The 13,717-nt window shown below is 40.2% G+C and overlaps 1 protein-coding gene, 1 long non-coding RNA gene and 1 pseudogene across 2 annotated transcripts in view; 2 read left to right on the forward strand and 1 right to left on the reverse strand.

Moving 5' to 3' along the window:
* Window positions 1–13,717, reverse strand: part of LOC116278640 (rho GTPase-activating protein 20-like) — a 67,432-nt gene that overhangs the window by 47,990 nt on the left and 5,725 nt on the right. The gene's annotated exons all lie outside the window — the stretch shown is intronic.
* On the forward strand, window positions 9,763–10,385 carry LOC140690481 (uncharacterized). Its single transcript, XR_012065778.1, has 2 exons — window positions 9,763–9,865; window positions 10,302–10,385. It is a non-coding gene; the product is annotated as an uncharacterized lncRNA (long non-coding RNA).
* LOC140690544 (small nucleolar RNA SNORA18) lies at window positions 10,221–10,359 on the forward strand (annotated as a pseudogene).

Genomic DNA, 13,717 nt, shown 5'->3' on the forward strand with positions numbered 1-13,717 from the left:
AAAACTTCGGCATCTGTCACCAAAGCAAGATGCAAAACCAAACACACACAAAAAATCCTTTAAATTGACCAGGACCATTGATTGGCATCTAGATGTATAGAAAATAGTGTAACTTGATGTAAAAAATGATACGATATAAGGTCAAAGTGGTAAGTACCATAGAAAAGACGTACAACTCAAAGATGAAGGGAATTTAGGAGTCAGAAAGCATCCTTTGAGACAATTAGGTGGTGAAAGGGGATGAAGCGGGAGGGCATGGAGGAAGACAGGAGATCAGAAAAAGCTTCACAGAGGAGTCAGCATTGGATCTGAGTCTCTCAAGAGAGTTAGGTTTTGGACAAAAGAAAAACTTTAGCACAAAAAGATCAAGTGATTTGTGAAAGTCACCGAACTGCTTATTGCAAAGTCAGACCTAGAGCAATGGTTTTCTGGTGACTGAAAGCAAGCAGGCTTTGGATTATGCGTTCAATTTGGGGCAGAAGCAGCAGCTTTGGCAGTCCTTTTCACCTAGTTTTTCCTCACAGTAAATGATCTTTGGCTATTTTCCCATTTTTCTGGTTGAAATTGGTCACAATACAAACACTGTTGCTACAAAGACTCGGAGAACAGGAATATTTTCACTGTATGTCTCAATTACCTACATTGCTTAGCAATCTTTCTCTTCTCTAAACAGAAACTATATAAATGTATTTCTTTAAAGTCTGTATTTTGATAGAGTAGCTTTATCTGACTCATAACAGGTGTTACTTGTGGACTGAATGTACTGCAAATGTGCTATGTAGCACTTAATTGCATATTCTCTTTCATGTTCTTTATGTGTCTTGTATCTGTGAGCCTTGCTTCCCCAACTGAATGGAGCTCCCAGTGAGCACTTTACACTGTGCAGTAAGGTAGAGTCCATGTCTTATTTCTGATCCTCTGTTTCTAGAACTGTGCCTGGCACAGGGGACTAAAATGTTTGCAGGATTAATAACTAAACAAAACAGTGTCTTCTCCACCTACAAAAGTAAACTAGGGAAATCACTCAATTTACCTGGATCATTCAGAAACCAAAACCAAACCTCAAAGCCACTTTGCTCTGAATCTAATGTTGGTATTAATACTCTTTGGCTGGACTAGGAGAGGATTGAGAAAGAGCAGTTCTCTCGTTTGACATGATTATCATGGTAACCCAGTAGAACACAGTGTAAAGAAGTAACTCTCTGGAGGAGGCAGATGCATTTGCTTATTCGCTCCAGCTCCCCGCCTACTTCATGATTGTAGTCCCACTTATACATCCATGTCACTCTATTTCTGGAATTCCTTTCCATCAATGCTGCTAAATAAAAATAAAAGAGGATGGGAGAATTCCAGAAAGATGAGTATCTGACTTCACATAATTTCATTCATAGTGGCTTCAAGTGATCAAAACATTCCAAAACTGAGAAAAAGCTAAAAGATATTAGGGGGAAAAAAAACTCAAAAAACTGTTTCTCTTGCTTAAGTTAACAGACTCTAGCTCAGACTCACCCCTCTCAAAGACTTAGGCTGTGTGCACATTTCCAAAAGCATGTGCTAAGTTGCCCGTGTGATTTTGGAATTCTAACCTCCCATACAAGGGCAGATCTTTAAATTTTGCTCCTTATAAAACACAAAGCCTAGCATATATTCAACAAATGTGTGCTGAACTGAAATCAGAACCAAACTAAAAAAAAATAAAAAATGAGAAACATGAAGTTCTCACCAACTGGACATTCATCACGAGGAACCATCATATTAAAATCATCATATTAAAAAATCCTTTCATCATTCTCAAAATTTTTTTCTCATGTTCAAATCATCAAGAGATTAATCACAATTATCATAAACAAATGCTAATTAACAAGTGTATTAATTTCTATTTTATTGAAAGTCCTTAAAATTGTTAGCAATAAATGGAATACTTAAAAATCACTGCCAGTGCATGTTCAAGTGTGAAATGTACATATTAAAGGCCAAAGTAAAAATTGACAGCACCACTAAAACCCAACCACCTTTTAAAGTCATTTTTCACACAGCTAGAATGACATCATTGCCTTAACAGAGCAGAAAGCATGCACTGCATCTGTGTTGGGAGCTGAACAAAAACACACATGTGGCCTGATTTATTCCCAGACTGTGAAGACATTAGTGTGCTGCTAACGGCGCTCTCTCTGACCATTCAGCAAAGGGCTAAAGCAATATCCTCCATCTTAGAGGCCTCCCTGGAAAGGGAGGTTAGTGGGAAAATGCTCTACTGTTTCTATCATTCCCAATAAAATTACATTGGAAATAAATTCCAGAGGTTTCTGAACGCAGGGGTTTGGAGAAGGCTAAGCAGAATACAAATTGCAACTCAAGTTTCATGTTTCTCATTCTTCAGAAAAAGCTTCTCCAGCGACCTCACTCTAGAGACCTATGGGGAGTACGAGTAATCCACAGAAATACAGCCACATTAACCACCTTTCCACTGTCTGTACCCCAGTCTCCTTTTCCAAACCAGGGAGCTAAGCAGACAGACTTTGGAAAGAGAAGGAAACAAATGGGGAGGTGGGAAGCAAGTCATCTTCTCTTTAGAGCCAGAGCTTCATGTGGCCAAAATATCAGCAGGACAAAATCAGGGTCCCCGCCCCCCATGAGGGCAAGGGGCTTTGTCCGTTGTATTCACTGCTGTGCTTCTAGCCATGTCTGGCCACCGGAAAGTCAGTGAAGGTTTGCTGAATGAATTATGATGATGACGACTATCTTGCTATCATCTTATAAAGCTCCTCACAGGCAGTCGTGGGTCTGCTCTGAAGCTGGCAGATACTGTCAGGGCTAGTGACACGGGAAGAGGCAGGTCTCTGAAGTGGGTAAGAGTGCCCGACTCTGGCTTCTCACTCTTGGACTTGGTGTCACATAAGAATGTGGAGCTCCTTGGGGCTGGCACTCAGAGGACCACGAGAAAGGCGTCCAGCTCAGGGGCACCTGCCTTGCCATCCTACCTAGACTAGCCACTCTCTCTCCTATGGCCCTGTTTTGTTCTCTCATACAAGGTGCTACTTTTTAATACTCTCATTTGTTTTGTATTTTCCTATCCACATCCCCCCACTGGAATGTAAACTCCATGAAAGCAAGGACTGCATAACAGTATACCCAAATGCCTAGAAAAGTGCCTGACAAATAGTTGGCATTTAAATACTTACTGAATAAATTAACAATTGCCAGGCACTGTTCTAAGAGGTGAATGAGACAAACAAAATGCCTGTTCATTCTAGAGTTTATCTTTTGTGAAGATCAGGGAAAAGGAACCTTAGGGGAACATGAGATTGAAGAGGTTTCTTTACTTCCCTATTTCCCACAGCCTTTACTCTGCTATACATACAGTGAAAGCTGGTGGAGAACCCTCCGTCCCCTCAACTGAACATCTGACAGCAGCAATGCTGCCCGTTTACACTGAACACACATGGAGAAATGCACTCCTGTGTCTCGCTTAGGTAATCCCACACAGTCTGCCCTTGCTGGGACACTGGCGCTATATGTACACTAGGGTTAAAGTCTTAAATTATCAGTGTGATGACAGCAGTGATAAGCAGAGCAAGATCCTCAGTGGTACATGGACGTAAAGGGACAAGACAATGAGCTTAGGGTTCCAGCCATCCCTCCCTGCCAGGATGTCCTCCCTCCATTACCAATACACAAAATTTGGTTTATTTATTCAGCTTGAGAGCTTCTGAGCTTCTTCCTTAATTTTGTAAAATTCTTGGCCATTTGTATCTTCAAATATTTCTTTCTGCCCCATTTTCCTCTCTGTTCTTCTGGGACCACTTACATGTATGGCAGGCCGTCTGACATTATTCCACAGCTCCTGGATATGTCACATGTTTTTAATTTGTGTTCAATGTTGGAAAACTTCTTATTAACCCATCTTCAGGTTTACTGATTCTTTCTTCAGCTACGTCAAGTCTGCAGATAAAACTACTGAAGAATTCCTCACCTTTGATAGCACATGTTTATCTCCCACATTTCCATTTGGCTCTTTTTGAGTTTCCATCTCCCTGCTAAAATTCCCCATCTGTTCATGGTTGCTGCCCACCTTTTCCACTAGAGCCTTAACATAACAATCATAGTTGTTTTAACATCCCCGTGTGATAGTTCCAACATCCAGATCATCTTTAAGTCTGGCTGGCTGCTTTAGGTTTCAACCATAGGTCTTTTTCTAGCCATTTATTGTGTCACAAAACTTTTGACTGAATACTAGACATTGTGATAGAAGAACAATAGAGGCTGCTATTTACTCATGGAAATGGGCACGCCTCTTCTGTCAGGTCATTATCATTAGCACGGGAGGCTGAGTCGCTTTAGTCTCAGGTGAGAAAACAGTCGCTGAGCTGGGTTTGGGTTTTGTTGTTGCTGTCTTTAACATCAGTGAGCCACAGGCTTTGGATTCTCCCCATGATGGACCACTACCGCCTGTGCTTAGTGTGAGGCCTGGAACGCTACAGAGTTCTTCTCAGTGTTCCTGCTCCACTTTCATCTTTTGCCAGCCCCTGAACACCTGCGCTTCATGGAAGGGTGGTTCTTGCCAGCTCTTGCTCTTTTCCTAGCAGGAGGTTCCTACTGCATGCTACTCAGCATTAGGCTTTTTGTGGGAACAAGTGGGGTTCTCAGTCCTCCTGACCTGTCTCAATTTTAGGCAGAGTCTACACACCTGGGCCTCTAAGGTAGGGTCTTCTCATAGTCCTGCCCTTCCTCAATCCCCATGGCAGTCTAATTCTGCCTTGAATTTGTGATAGCTCTGTGGCACACACACACACAAAAAGTTTCTAGCTTCACCTTCAATGGCAGCAGACCTCTGGTTTGTATTGGTGCAGAATCCTGAGACCAAGAGGTTTTTCTGCCTTTCCCACATGGGTAAATGGTCCAGAAGCTGTGGATACTGGCCTGTGCCCTACAGGCGAAGGAGAAACCCATTCGGGACTTTCCTAGAAACCTTAAGAAGCCTAAAGGGTCACTTGCTTTAGGAAAAAAAATGCCTTCCTGTAGCCTTTGTATAATCCTCTTCTTCCTTAAGATATCACAGTTCCCATCTCCTCCTTGGCACAAAGACTACAACACAGATTTAAAAGTAGCTCAAGGAGAGAGTCCCCCCTACAGCAAACAGTAACAATTTATGCCTGGCAAGGAGGAAGACGACTCGTTTTATCTCATTCACTGTGCCTACGTGGGAGGGAAAGCAGATTTTTTAAAAAAAAATGTGTGCTGAAAAAACACTCTTATTTAGAGGGCAAAGTTAAACTAGGGTTTACAAAATGCAAATAGAGTGAAAAACAGTACACCGTTCACTAGTGACGCTAGTGACGCCAGTGCACAGAGGACTCGGGGTTGGCCCACATCTGTAACATCCTGGACTCGGGCTGCTGCTATTCATCGTTCGCTTTTGTCTTGTGCTACCAGAGCCTGCATCAGCCATCTGCAGACATTCAGAAATCCTGAAGAGGCCTGGAAATTGCCCTCTGGTGTTGCAAAGGATTAGCCTTATTACCTGACTCTCACTCCTTGGCCTATACTATGCTACCTGACTATGGCTTAATCACTTCTGAGAATGAGACTTCACCCAGCGAATGGCCTCAGATTTGACCTATATCTGAGTCACGTGTAGGGCTGATTAAAACATACACAGAATGCTGGGCCCTAGTCCTGCAGGCTTTGATTCAGCATGGGGTAGGGTGCTATAATCAGTATTTCTAACATTTTCCCAGGTGATTCTCAGGACCACACTCTGGACCACTGACCTCAGAAGATTTTGTTTGCATAGACTGGTACATCTTCTAGGTATCTGAGGTGTGTGTTAGAAGAGACGGCTGTCACTGGCTTATAGAAAGAACTGTGAGAAAGAAAAGTGAATAAATAATGACAGGGCATGGGAATAGATGAAGAGACAGAGTGATGAATTGTTCTTCCATCAGTTTTTAAAAGGGGTGGAGTCCCAAGGCTTAACTTGGGGGCAAGTGGAGAGTGCTGGCAAGTCAGCCTTTTTTTTTTTTTTACTAGATCCTGGGAGTAGAGGGCAAGCTACCCACACCCATCCACAGTAGCTCCCCTCCACTTCCTCCACCAACGGAGAGCAGATACTCTCAGGAACACAGTCTCCAAGGACAATACCCTGGTCTTTCCCCCTCAGAACTAAAAGCGGTCACCCACATTTCAAGGCGCTTATTTTCAGTGCCTTGGAAAACCAGCAGCACGCCTGCTACTCTCTTTATGAATGTCCAGTGTTTGATTATGTTGGCCCATTTTTCACCCACTCTCTTACCTTAAAGGTCGGATATGAGAGAAAAATTGAGGCTAGATTGAGGACTATGCTAAAGTATTTTGGTGAAAGTACTACGTGTATAATTTAATTTCAAATGGCTCAGGAGAAAGTATAGATATGGAGATACCCAGATAAATACAGAGGAAATGAATAGGGAAAATGTCAACAATTATACAGAAAATACAGGTACTGAGTATATGAGCGCTGTTCTGTAAATTTCATGTTGAAATTTTTTCCTAATTAAAAGGTAAGAAAACAGTTTAATGTTGCCTCCACCAGATTAGAGCTATCTCTGACTGTCATTAGATTAAAAAAAAATTTCAGCCCAATGAAAACTGAGTCCAAAATTTCTACACTACAGATTGCTGGTACTCAGTTCAGAAGCTTGTACAGTTCCAAAACAAACATGTCAGAGACCATTGTTAGACCAGTAGTTCCACTGACAAGTTATCCTACTTATCCAACGCTTGTGGGAGGTTAAAAAAAAAAAAGTTGATACTGATTCCTTTGTCTGTTTTTCCTGTTTTCATCTTATTTTCTTTTTTCATAAAAAGCAGACAATTACTAAGTCCAAGAGGAATTAGTCCACTTTGTTATCCAGGTGCACAAACATAACCATAAGCTCATTTTTGTGTAACTAAGAACTTACGTGTTTATCCAGAACATGGGGGAGAGACACACCAGGGGAGAAAAGAACAGCAGGAGGACAAGGAATTCACATCCAGAAGTTAGTTGAAAAAAAGTCCTTTAAATCCAGTGAGTCAACTTACAAGTTTAGTAAAATTTTACTTCTTACTGTAGTACTGATATGGAAATATTATCTGGATATAAGTTCTCAGTTTAAGAAAAATCCAGTGACCTTCTCATAATTAACACTCCAAATTATACGTAAAAAATGACAGCAGAAATAATAATTCAGCATTTATTTTTATGTAAAGAACAGTTTATATTTCTACATTGCTCTGATGAGTTTGTTTTTTTGCCCTGCATTTCTGATTATGTTTTCATAGCAGAGTAAATATTTTAAAATTTACTTTACATTTGTTTACATAAATATAATTTAAAATATATTTTACTTCATACTAATAGAAATTTAAATGAAAACCACCCTTGATACATCATATCAACATAATCTGCAAGTGAGGCTGTGGCAGAGACAGGACCTCTTTCTACATCAGTGGTGAGAATGCAAATGGCACAACCTTTAAAAATGGAAAATGTGTCAATATCTAGCAAAATGATAGACAGCAATTCCACTTCTGATAAGTTCAAGCTTATCACTAGAGTATCACTTATAGCAGAATAGTGGAAAAAAGTGATCATACTTTCATCAGACTGAATGAAAGAACCACTGCATATGTGAGCTATGGATTACCAGTAAGCTGTAGAAAGGGAAGAAAAGTATCTCTATATACTAGTATGAAGTGGCTGTAGAGATAGTGTTATGTTAAAAAAAAAAAGGGGTGGAAAGTATATATCATTATTTAAGAAAGAGAATTCACATCTACTTATATAAAAAAACTGAATGTTTTGAAAGTTGGCAATGACAAAGGAGGGAAAAAAACAAGGTTGAGGAGACAGAAACTAAACATCTTTGAATATACCTTGTTTTAAGAGATTCAACTGGTACTATGTAAATATTTACTTAATTATAAAATTTTATGAAACCATAGAAATTTTTAGTTTTATACAAAAGTAAAAACTATAAAATTATAAAGCACAAACTATAAAACTTGTAAACTATAAAAGTATAAAAGTAAAATTAAAACAAATTAGCCAAAATAACCACAAAGAGAAAAACTAATCCAAGTGACTTTAAAAAAAACAATATTCCTGTTTATCACTAATGGGACATGCCATAAAGATACAAATAGTTGCTTAAAAAAATCAAGCTATTTTCAGTAATCATATAGATGGTAGTAGTGTTGATGATGTTATTCTGAAACTGTATATTGTAAAATAACGTAATTATTTCAATTCACACATTCCCAGAGTCACTGAATGTGGTATTCTCAGCATGAAAGACAGAAAACACAGATACCAACATAGGCTAGGGTGATGAACACATCTATAGTCCTGAATCTTAATTAGAAATAAATTTACATGCATTTATGACATATTTTGTCTCTAAATAAGATATATTCTCCTTATGACTTTCAGTGACCTAGAAATGATAACCAACCTAATAGCAGTGCCTAGATTAGACCTGAATCCAGATCTGAGGAAAGGAATACACAAGCTGAACCAAGCTGAACCGAGTACATTGTGTCATGAATAGATGCTCAACATCATAAGAGAAAGGCAAATAAAAACATAGACACACACGAGACATACCTCTTTACACTCACTAATGTAGAAAATAACAAGGTAAGGACGTGGGGAAGTTAGAACCCTCATATATTGCTGATGGGAATGCAGAATGGTGCAGGTGCCTTGGGAAGAATTTGGCACTTCCTCAGAAAGCCAAACAGAATTCCCATATGACCCAACAATTCCACTCCTAGATATATGCAAGAGAAATGAAATCTATGTCCACATAAAAGCTGGCACATGAATGCTCACAGCAGCATTATTCATAACAGCCAAAAGGTGAAAATAACCCAAATGTCCATCCACTGAGGAGCAAATAAACAAAACTGCTATATTTACCCATATAATGAAATAGTATCTGACAATGAAAAGTAATCGATACAAGCTTGATGAACTCATATCAATGGATGAACCCTGGAAACATTATGAAAACTGAAAGAAGCCAGTGACAAGAGACTACATAGTGCAGGACTGCATTTATATGAGATGTCCAGAAAAGGCAAAGCCACAGAGGCAGAAAAGAAATCAATGGCTGCTTAGAGGTAGAGACAGGGGAAGAAGGGACACAGGAGAGAATGAGGAATGACAGCTAATGGCTACGAGGTTTCCTTTAGGAGGGATGAAAATGCTCTAAGGTTGTGGTGATGGCTTCACAACTTTGCGAATATCCTAACAACCACTGAACTGTACACTTTAAATGAGTGAATAAGATGGCATAAACTGTATCTCAATAAGGCTGTTTAAAGAAAGAAAGAATGTTATCTGGCCCCTTTTCCAACAAATGACATTATCCAGGGAGTGAGCATTTTCATTTATAAATGGGAACAGTATGTTTCCATCTTTCTACCTCTAGCTATAAGAATGCATAAAAGGTACATAGGAGAAGCATTCTAGAAAGCTAGTTTCATAACTTGAAGATGCCTGTACTAGTTACCCATTGCTGCATAACAAATTACCCCAAAACACAGCAGTTAAAACAACACACATTTATCATCTCATACAGTTTCTAAGGGTCAGGAACCAGGGAGCAGCTTAGCTGGGTGGGGCTGGTTCAGGTCTCTTGTGAGGTTGCAGTGAAGCAATAATAAAATAAAAATACCCTACACTTAAAAAACAAGGGCTATGGTCTCTGAAGATCTGGCTGTTGGAAAATTCACTTGCAAGCTCCTTCACATGCCTGCTGGTTGGAGGCTTCAGTTCCTCCCACAGCAGTCCTCTTCATAGGGCTGCTCAGGACATGTCTTCCCCGAGAGCAAGTGATAAGTGAGTTGGAGAGAGCATGAGAGCAATTGAGACAGAGGCTCAGGCTTCTATAACCTGACCTTGGAAGTGACAGATTGTCATTTTTGCCACATGGTATTGGTTACATGGATCAGTTCTGATACATTGTTGGAGGGGACTGGACAGGAGTGTGAATTCCAAGCATTGAGAATCATTGGGGCCACTGCGGAGACTGGCTACTAAAACAACATTATGACAATAAACAGACCAAAGATCCCATAGGAGCAAATGCTTGACCTTTACACTCCAAGTGGGTAAGGGGGATACACAATCCTCAGTTCTGTGACAGAAGCACCCTTGGAGAGTTTTAAGAGCTGTGATAAAAGGGTTTTGCAAGATCGAGGTCTATCCCAGTGGGGCTTTTTCTGTAGACCTACAGTGTTGGAAACGCTTCAGAGAGTAACTTTCCTTTCCATAGATTTCCTTTCCCCGCGGAACTACATGTCAGATCTGCAGAAAAGAACTACAAGACAGAGCTGCTAAATAAACTGTGAAAAGCCTAGCAGTCAGACGTTTTTATTTCGGGTATTGGCATGTCCCAATGATCAGTGCCGTTAGCTGGGTGTGACAGCTCAGAAGTGAGTAAGATTTGAACTTAATGCATATTTAAAGGGTATTTAAAATTCAGAACCAGGCAGATCAATCTCCTCTGACCCTAAATATGGTCCTAAAGTAAAGTGCTTGAGGAAATTGGATCTCAAAGATTACAGGTGGGGAATTTGGGAAGTGTGTCCATGGTCCACTGGAGAGCATAGAAGCCCAACTACAAGAACTGTGGCCTGACTAACACGACAACCGTGGATTAAGCAGAAGTTCTTTTTGAAAGGCTATCTTAGAGATCAGGACTCACACACTGGAGAACTAAGGTGATGGGCAGTGGAAGGAATCATCAGAACAGCAGAACAGAAACTCCTTAAAAATTTATTGACAAAAATTTTGTCTATGTTACACATAAGAAGAAAAAACCCCACACTTAAAAAACAAGTCTTTTCAAGAACCACTCAACCATTTTCCATTCTTCTTGCACCTGAGTTATGGTTAGGATAAAGAAACACAAAATCATAGAGTTAGGGGCTGGTGGACAAAGGACACGAAAGATTTAGTCAACTTCACTCTCCCCTTCCTCCCACCATTGACAGGTAGGGAGAGTCCTAGCTGAAGAAAGGCAAGGTGACTCTACCAGGACCATTAGTGACAGAGCAGGATTTAGAATCCATCACACCAGGAGCTACACATCAGAGCCTCAGTGGCAGTGACTCATAATACAGACACGGTAAACATGTGAGCATTAAATCAGCAAACATTAAACTGCTGGTCACTCTGGAATGGGCATTTCTTTATGTGGCTTTTGACACTTGCTGTGTTACTTTCTTAGGTAGCAGTGGACTCTTACCCCTCTTTCTGCTCCAATAGACAGCTGACCTTCTTAGCCAGGGGAAGGAAGCAATCTCTCACTCAGCTCAGCTAGTATTTACAGAATATCTGTATTACACCTAGCACTGAACATGTGCATTTAAAGAGCAGAAAACACAGTTCCTTCATTCCAAAAGCAGATATTCAAGCTGAAGAAAACCTACACCTGGAACACTAAGAAAATTACATCATGTGAGAGGGCACACAGGAATTTACATATTTTTAATACCTTTACACAATAAAAAACTTATATAATATTTACTATGTGCCAGATATATTATAATTCTAAATCTTTAATACCCTGTGAGGTTATGAAACTTGCCAAAATTCTCACGCCTGGTAAGAAGCAGGGCCAGATTCAAACCCAGAAAGAATGGCTCCAGAGACTCATCATGAAAGGGGCCTTTGTGAGGTCATTCAGCTCATTTCAGGGGTGGTATCTGCCAGGTTCACACTTAATCTATTGCAGGAAGAAACAATGTTTCACTCTGCTGTGAAAGCAGGTCTGACCACAATCCTCAGTAGACTATTTGAGAGTATAAGTGTACTTCTAGCATTTGAAAGTATGGTTAAGTCATCATCCACTTGAGACTAATTAGATGTTAGATGCTAGACAGAGAAACAGGAAATGGAATAAGGAAGAATTTGCAGAACACAATGTGGGACAGCCTGAGTAGGACAACGTTAGCCAGTGTGTGTAGTCACGCACAAGAGGAGTGAACTGACCAGGAGGAAGAAGTCAGTTAGCAAACGGCTGCTTTCCTCCTTCCCCAATGCCTTCTGCTGTGGTCCTCTCATCCAAGCATCCTTACTCCAAACCAGCCAATCTGATAGCCCTGACTCACAGCTCTGGCACATATGAGTGCCCTGGTGTCTGCTCATCTCAAGTGGCCAAGCAAACCAGGTCAATCCTCCATGTCTCAAGCCCTAATTTCCCAGAATTATTCCAGGCACACTTTCAACTTCTGCCTAGGGAGACCTTAAGAATTGTTAGGGTCTACCGAGAATAAATTTCAAATATTCTGAACTAATCGCACTTCAGGTATGAACTTAGAAATATAACTGCCTTGCTAAAATGAATTTAATGTTAGAGTAAAGCTGGCTTCCAGACTGCATATTTCATCTTTTTAAATTTTGCATCTACCATGGTCCTGAAAGTGTCTCTATTCCAGGATAATGTGTGCTTCAGTGCTGCTGCTACTATGACTACTACCACTAACAACCTTCAGACTGGCACTTCATTCCAGCACTGATTACGTGCTAGAAGCTAAGTTAAAAGCTTTACATACAGAAGAGCCATTCAGTCTTTCTTACAACCTTATGAAGTAGGTTTATTACCCCCGGTTTAAAAATGTGCCCAAGATCACACAACTGGTAAGGGACAGTACTGGGATTCAAAACCTGGCCATTTGGCTCCAGAATCCATTCTCTTAGACATTGTATCATTCTCCTTGTCTTTATCCAATGCAAAGAATATTCCATCAAAATCAGAGATCTGGGTTTTCATTCCCGTCTCTAATGCTATAACCAACTGTGTGACCCAGGGCAAGTCATCCTCAAGACACAACTCAGCTTCCACTACATCCTGAGACAGGCTCGATTTGTTTCTAGTCATACGATACTGTGATGATAAAGTAGTGGCTTTTCCTTAACAAACTTGACTTTGCTGGAGAATTCAAGAGATTTAAACCTTACAAATGAAATATACCCAAGGGAAGGAAAGCGGCAACTAATAATAACTATGTAAATCTTCTAAGCATTTTCACTTATTTTCTCATTTCATATTCTATGACACAAGCATCAGATTCATATTTTACAGAGGAAAACATTGAGACTCAGAGATTAGGTAATTTACCCAAAGTGACACAGAAAATCAGGATGGAGAGCCAGCATTTGGATGCAGCCGAAGCCCAAGCCCTTTCTACTGCACCACAGTGCTTCCTTGGCACTGCCTTTCTCTCCTCGCAGCAGCAGAAAGCAGAGGTGAAAGGTAATGTATATAAAGTACTTATTATGAAGTCTTGCAAACAACACACACACAGTAAATTAATTTGGATGGTGAGGATGGAGATAGGCGAATGCCAACATCAAAGTGCAAACAGACTGTAACGTAAAACCAAACCGGGTACATTTTGGTGTAACTTTTACAAGGTAGGCTGAAATATCAAAACAGGTGACTTTCTGAAAGAAAAGTTTGTGTGACTTGAGTTTGTTCCTAAGTACACAGTGAAGTACGACAAGAATGCCAATATGTGTGTCATTCCTAGACCACATACATGCGTTCCTGTGGTATTTTGCTGCATGAAATAACTTCCTAACAATAACTCAGAATCATTTTGCTAAAACGGATCTGCATTTTTCCCTAGCCAGAATTGCACAAATAATACCAACAAACAAGGAAAGTCTCTTATGTACTGGCTA

This window comes from Vicugna pacos, chromosome 30 (genome assembly GCF_048564905.1).
Source record: "Vicugna pacos chromosome 30, VicPac4, whole genome shotgun sequence".
Classification (NCBI taxonomy): domain Eukaryota; kingdom Metazoa; phylum Chordata; class Mammalia; order Artiodactyla; family Camelidae; genus Vicugna; species Vicugna pacos.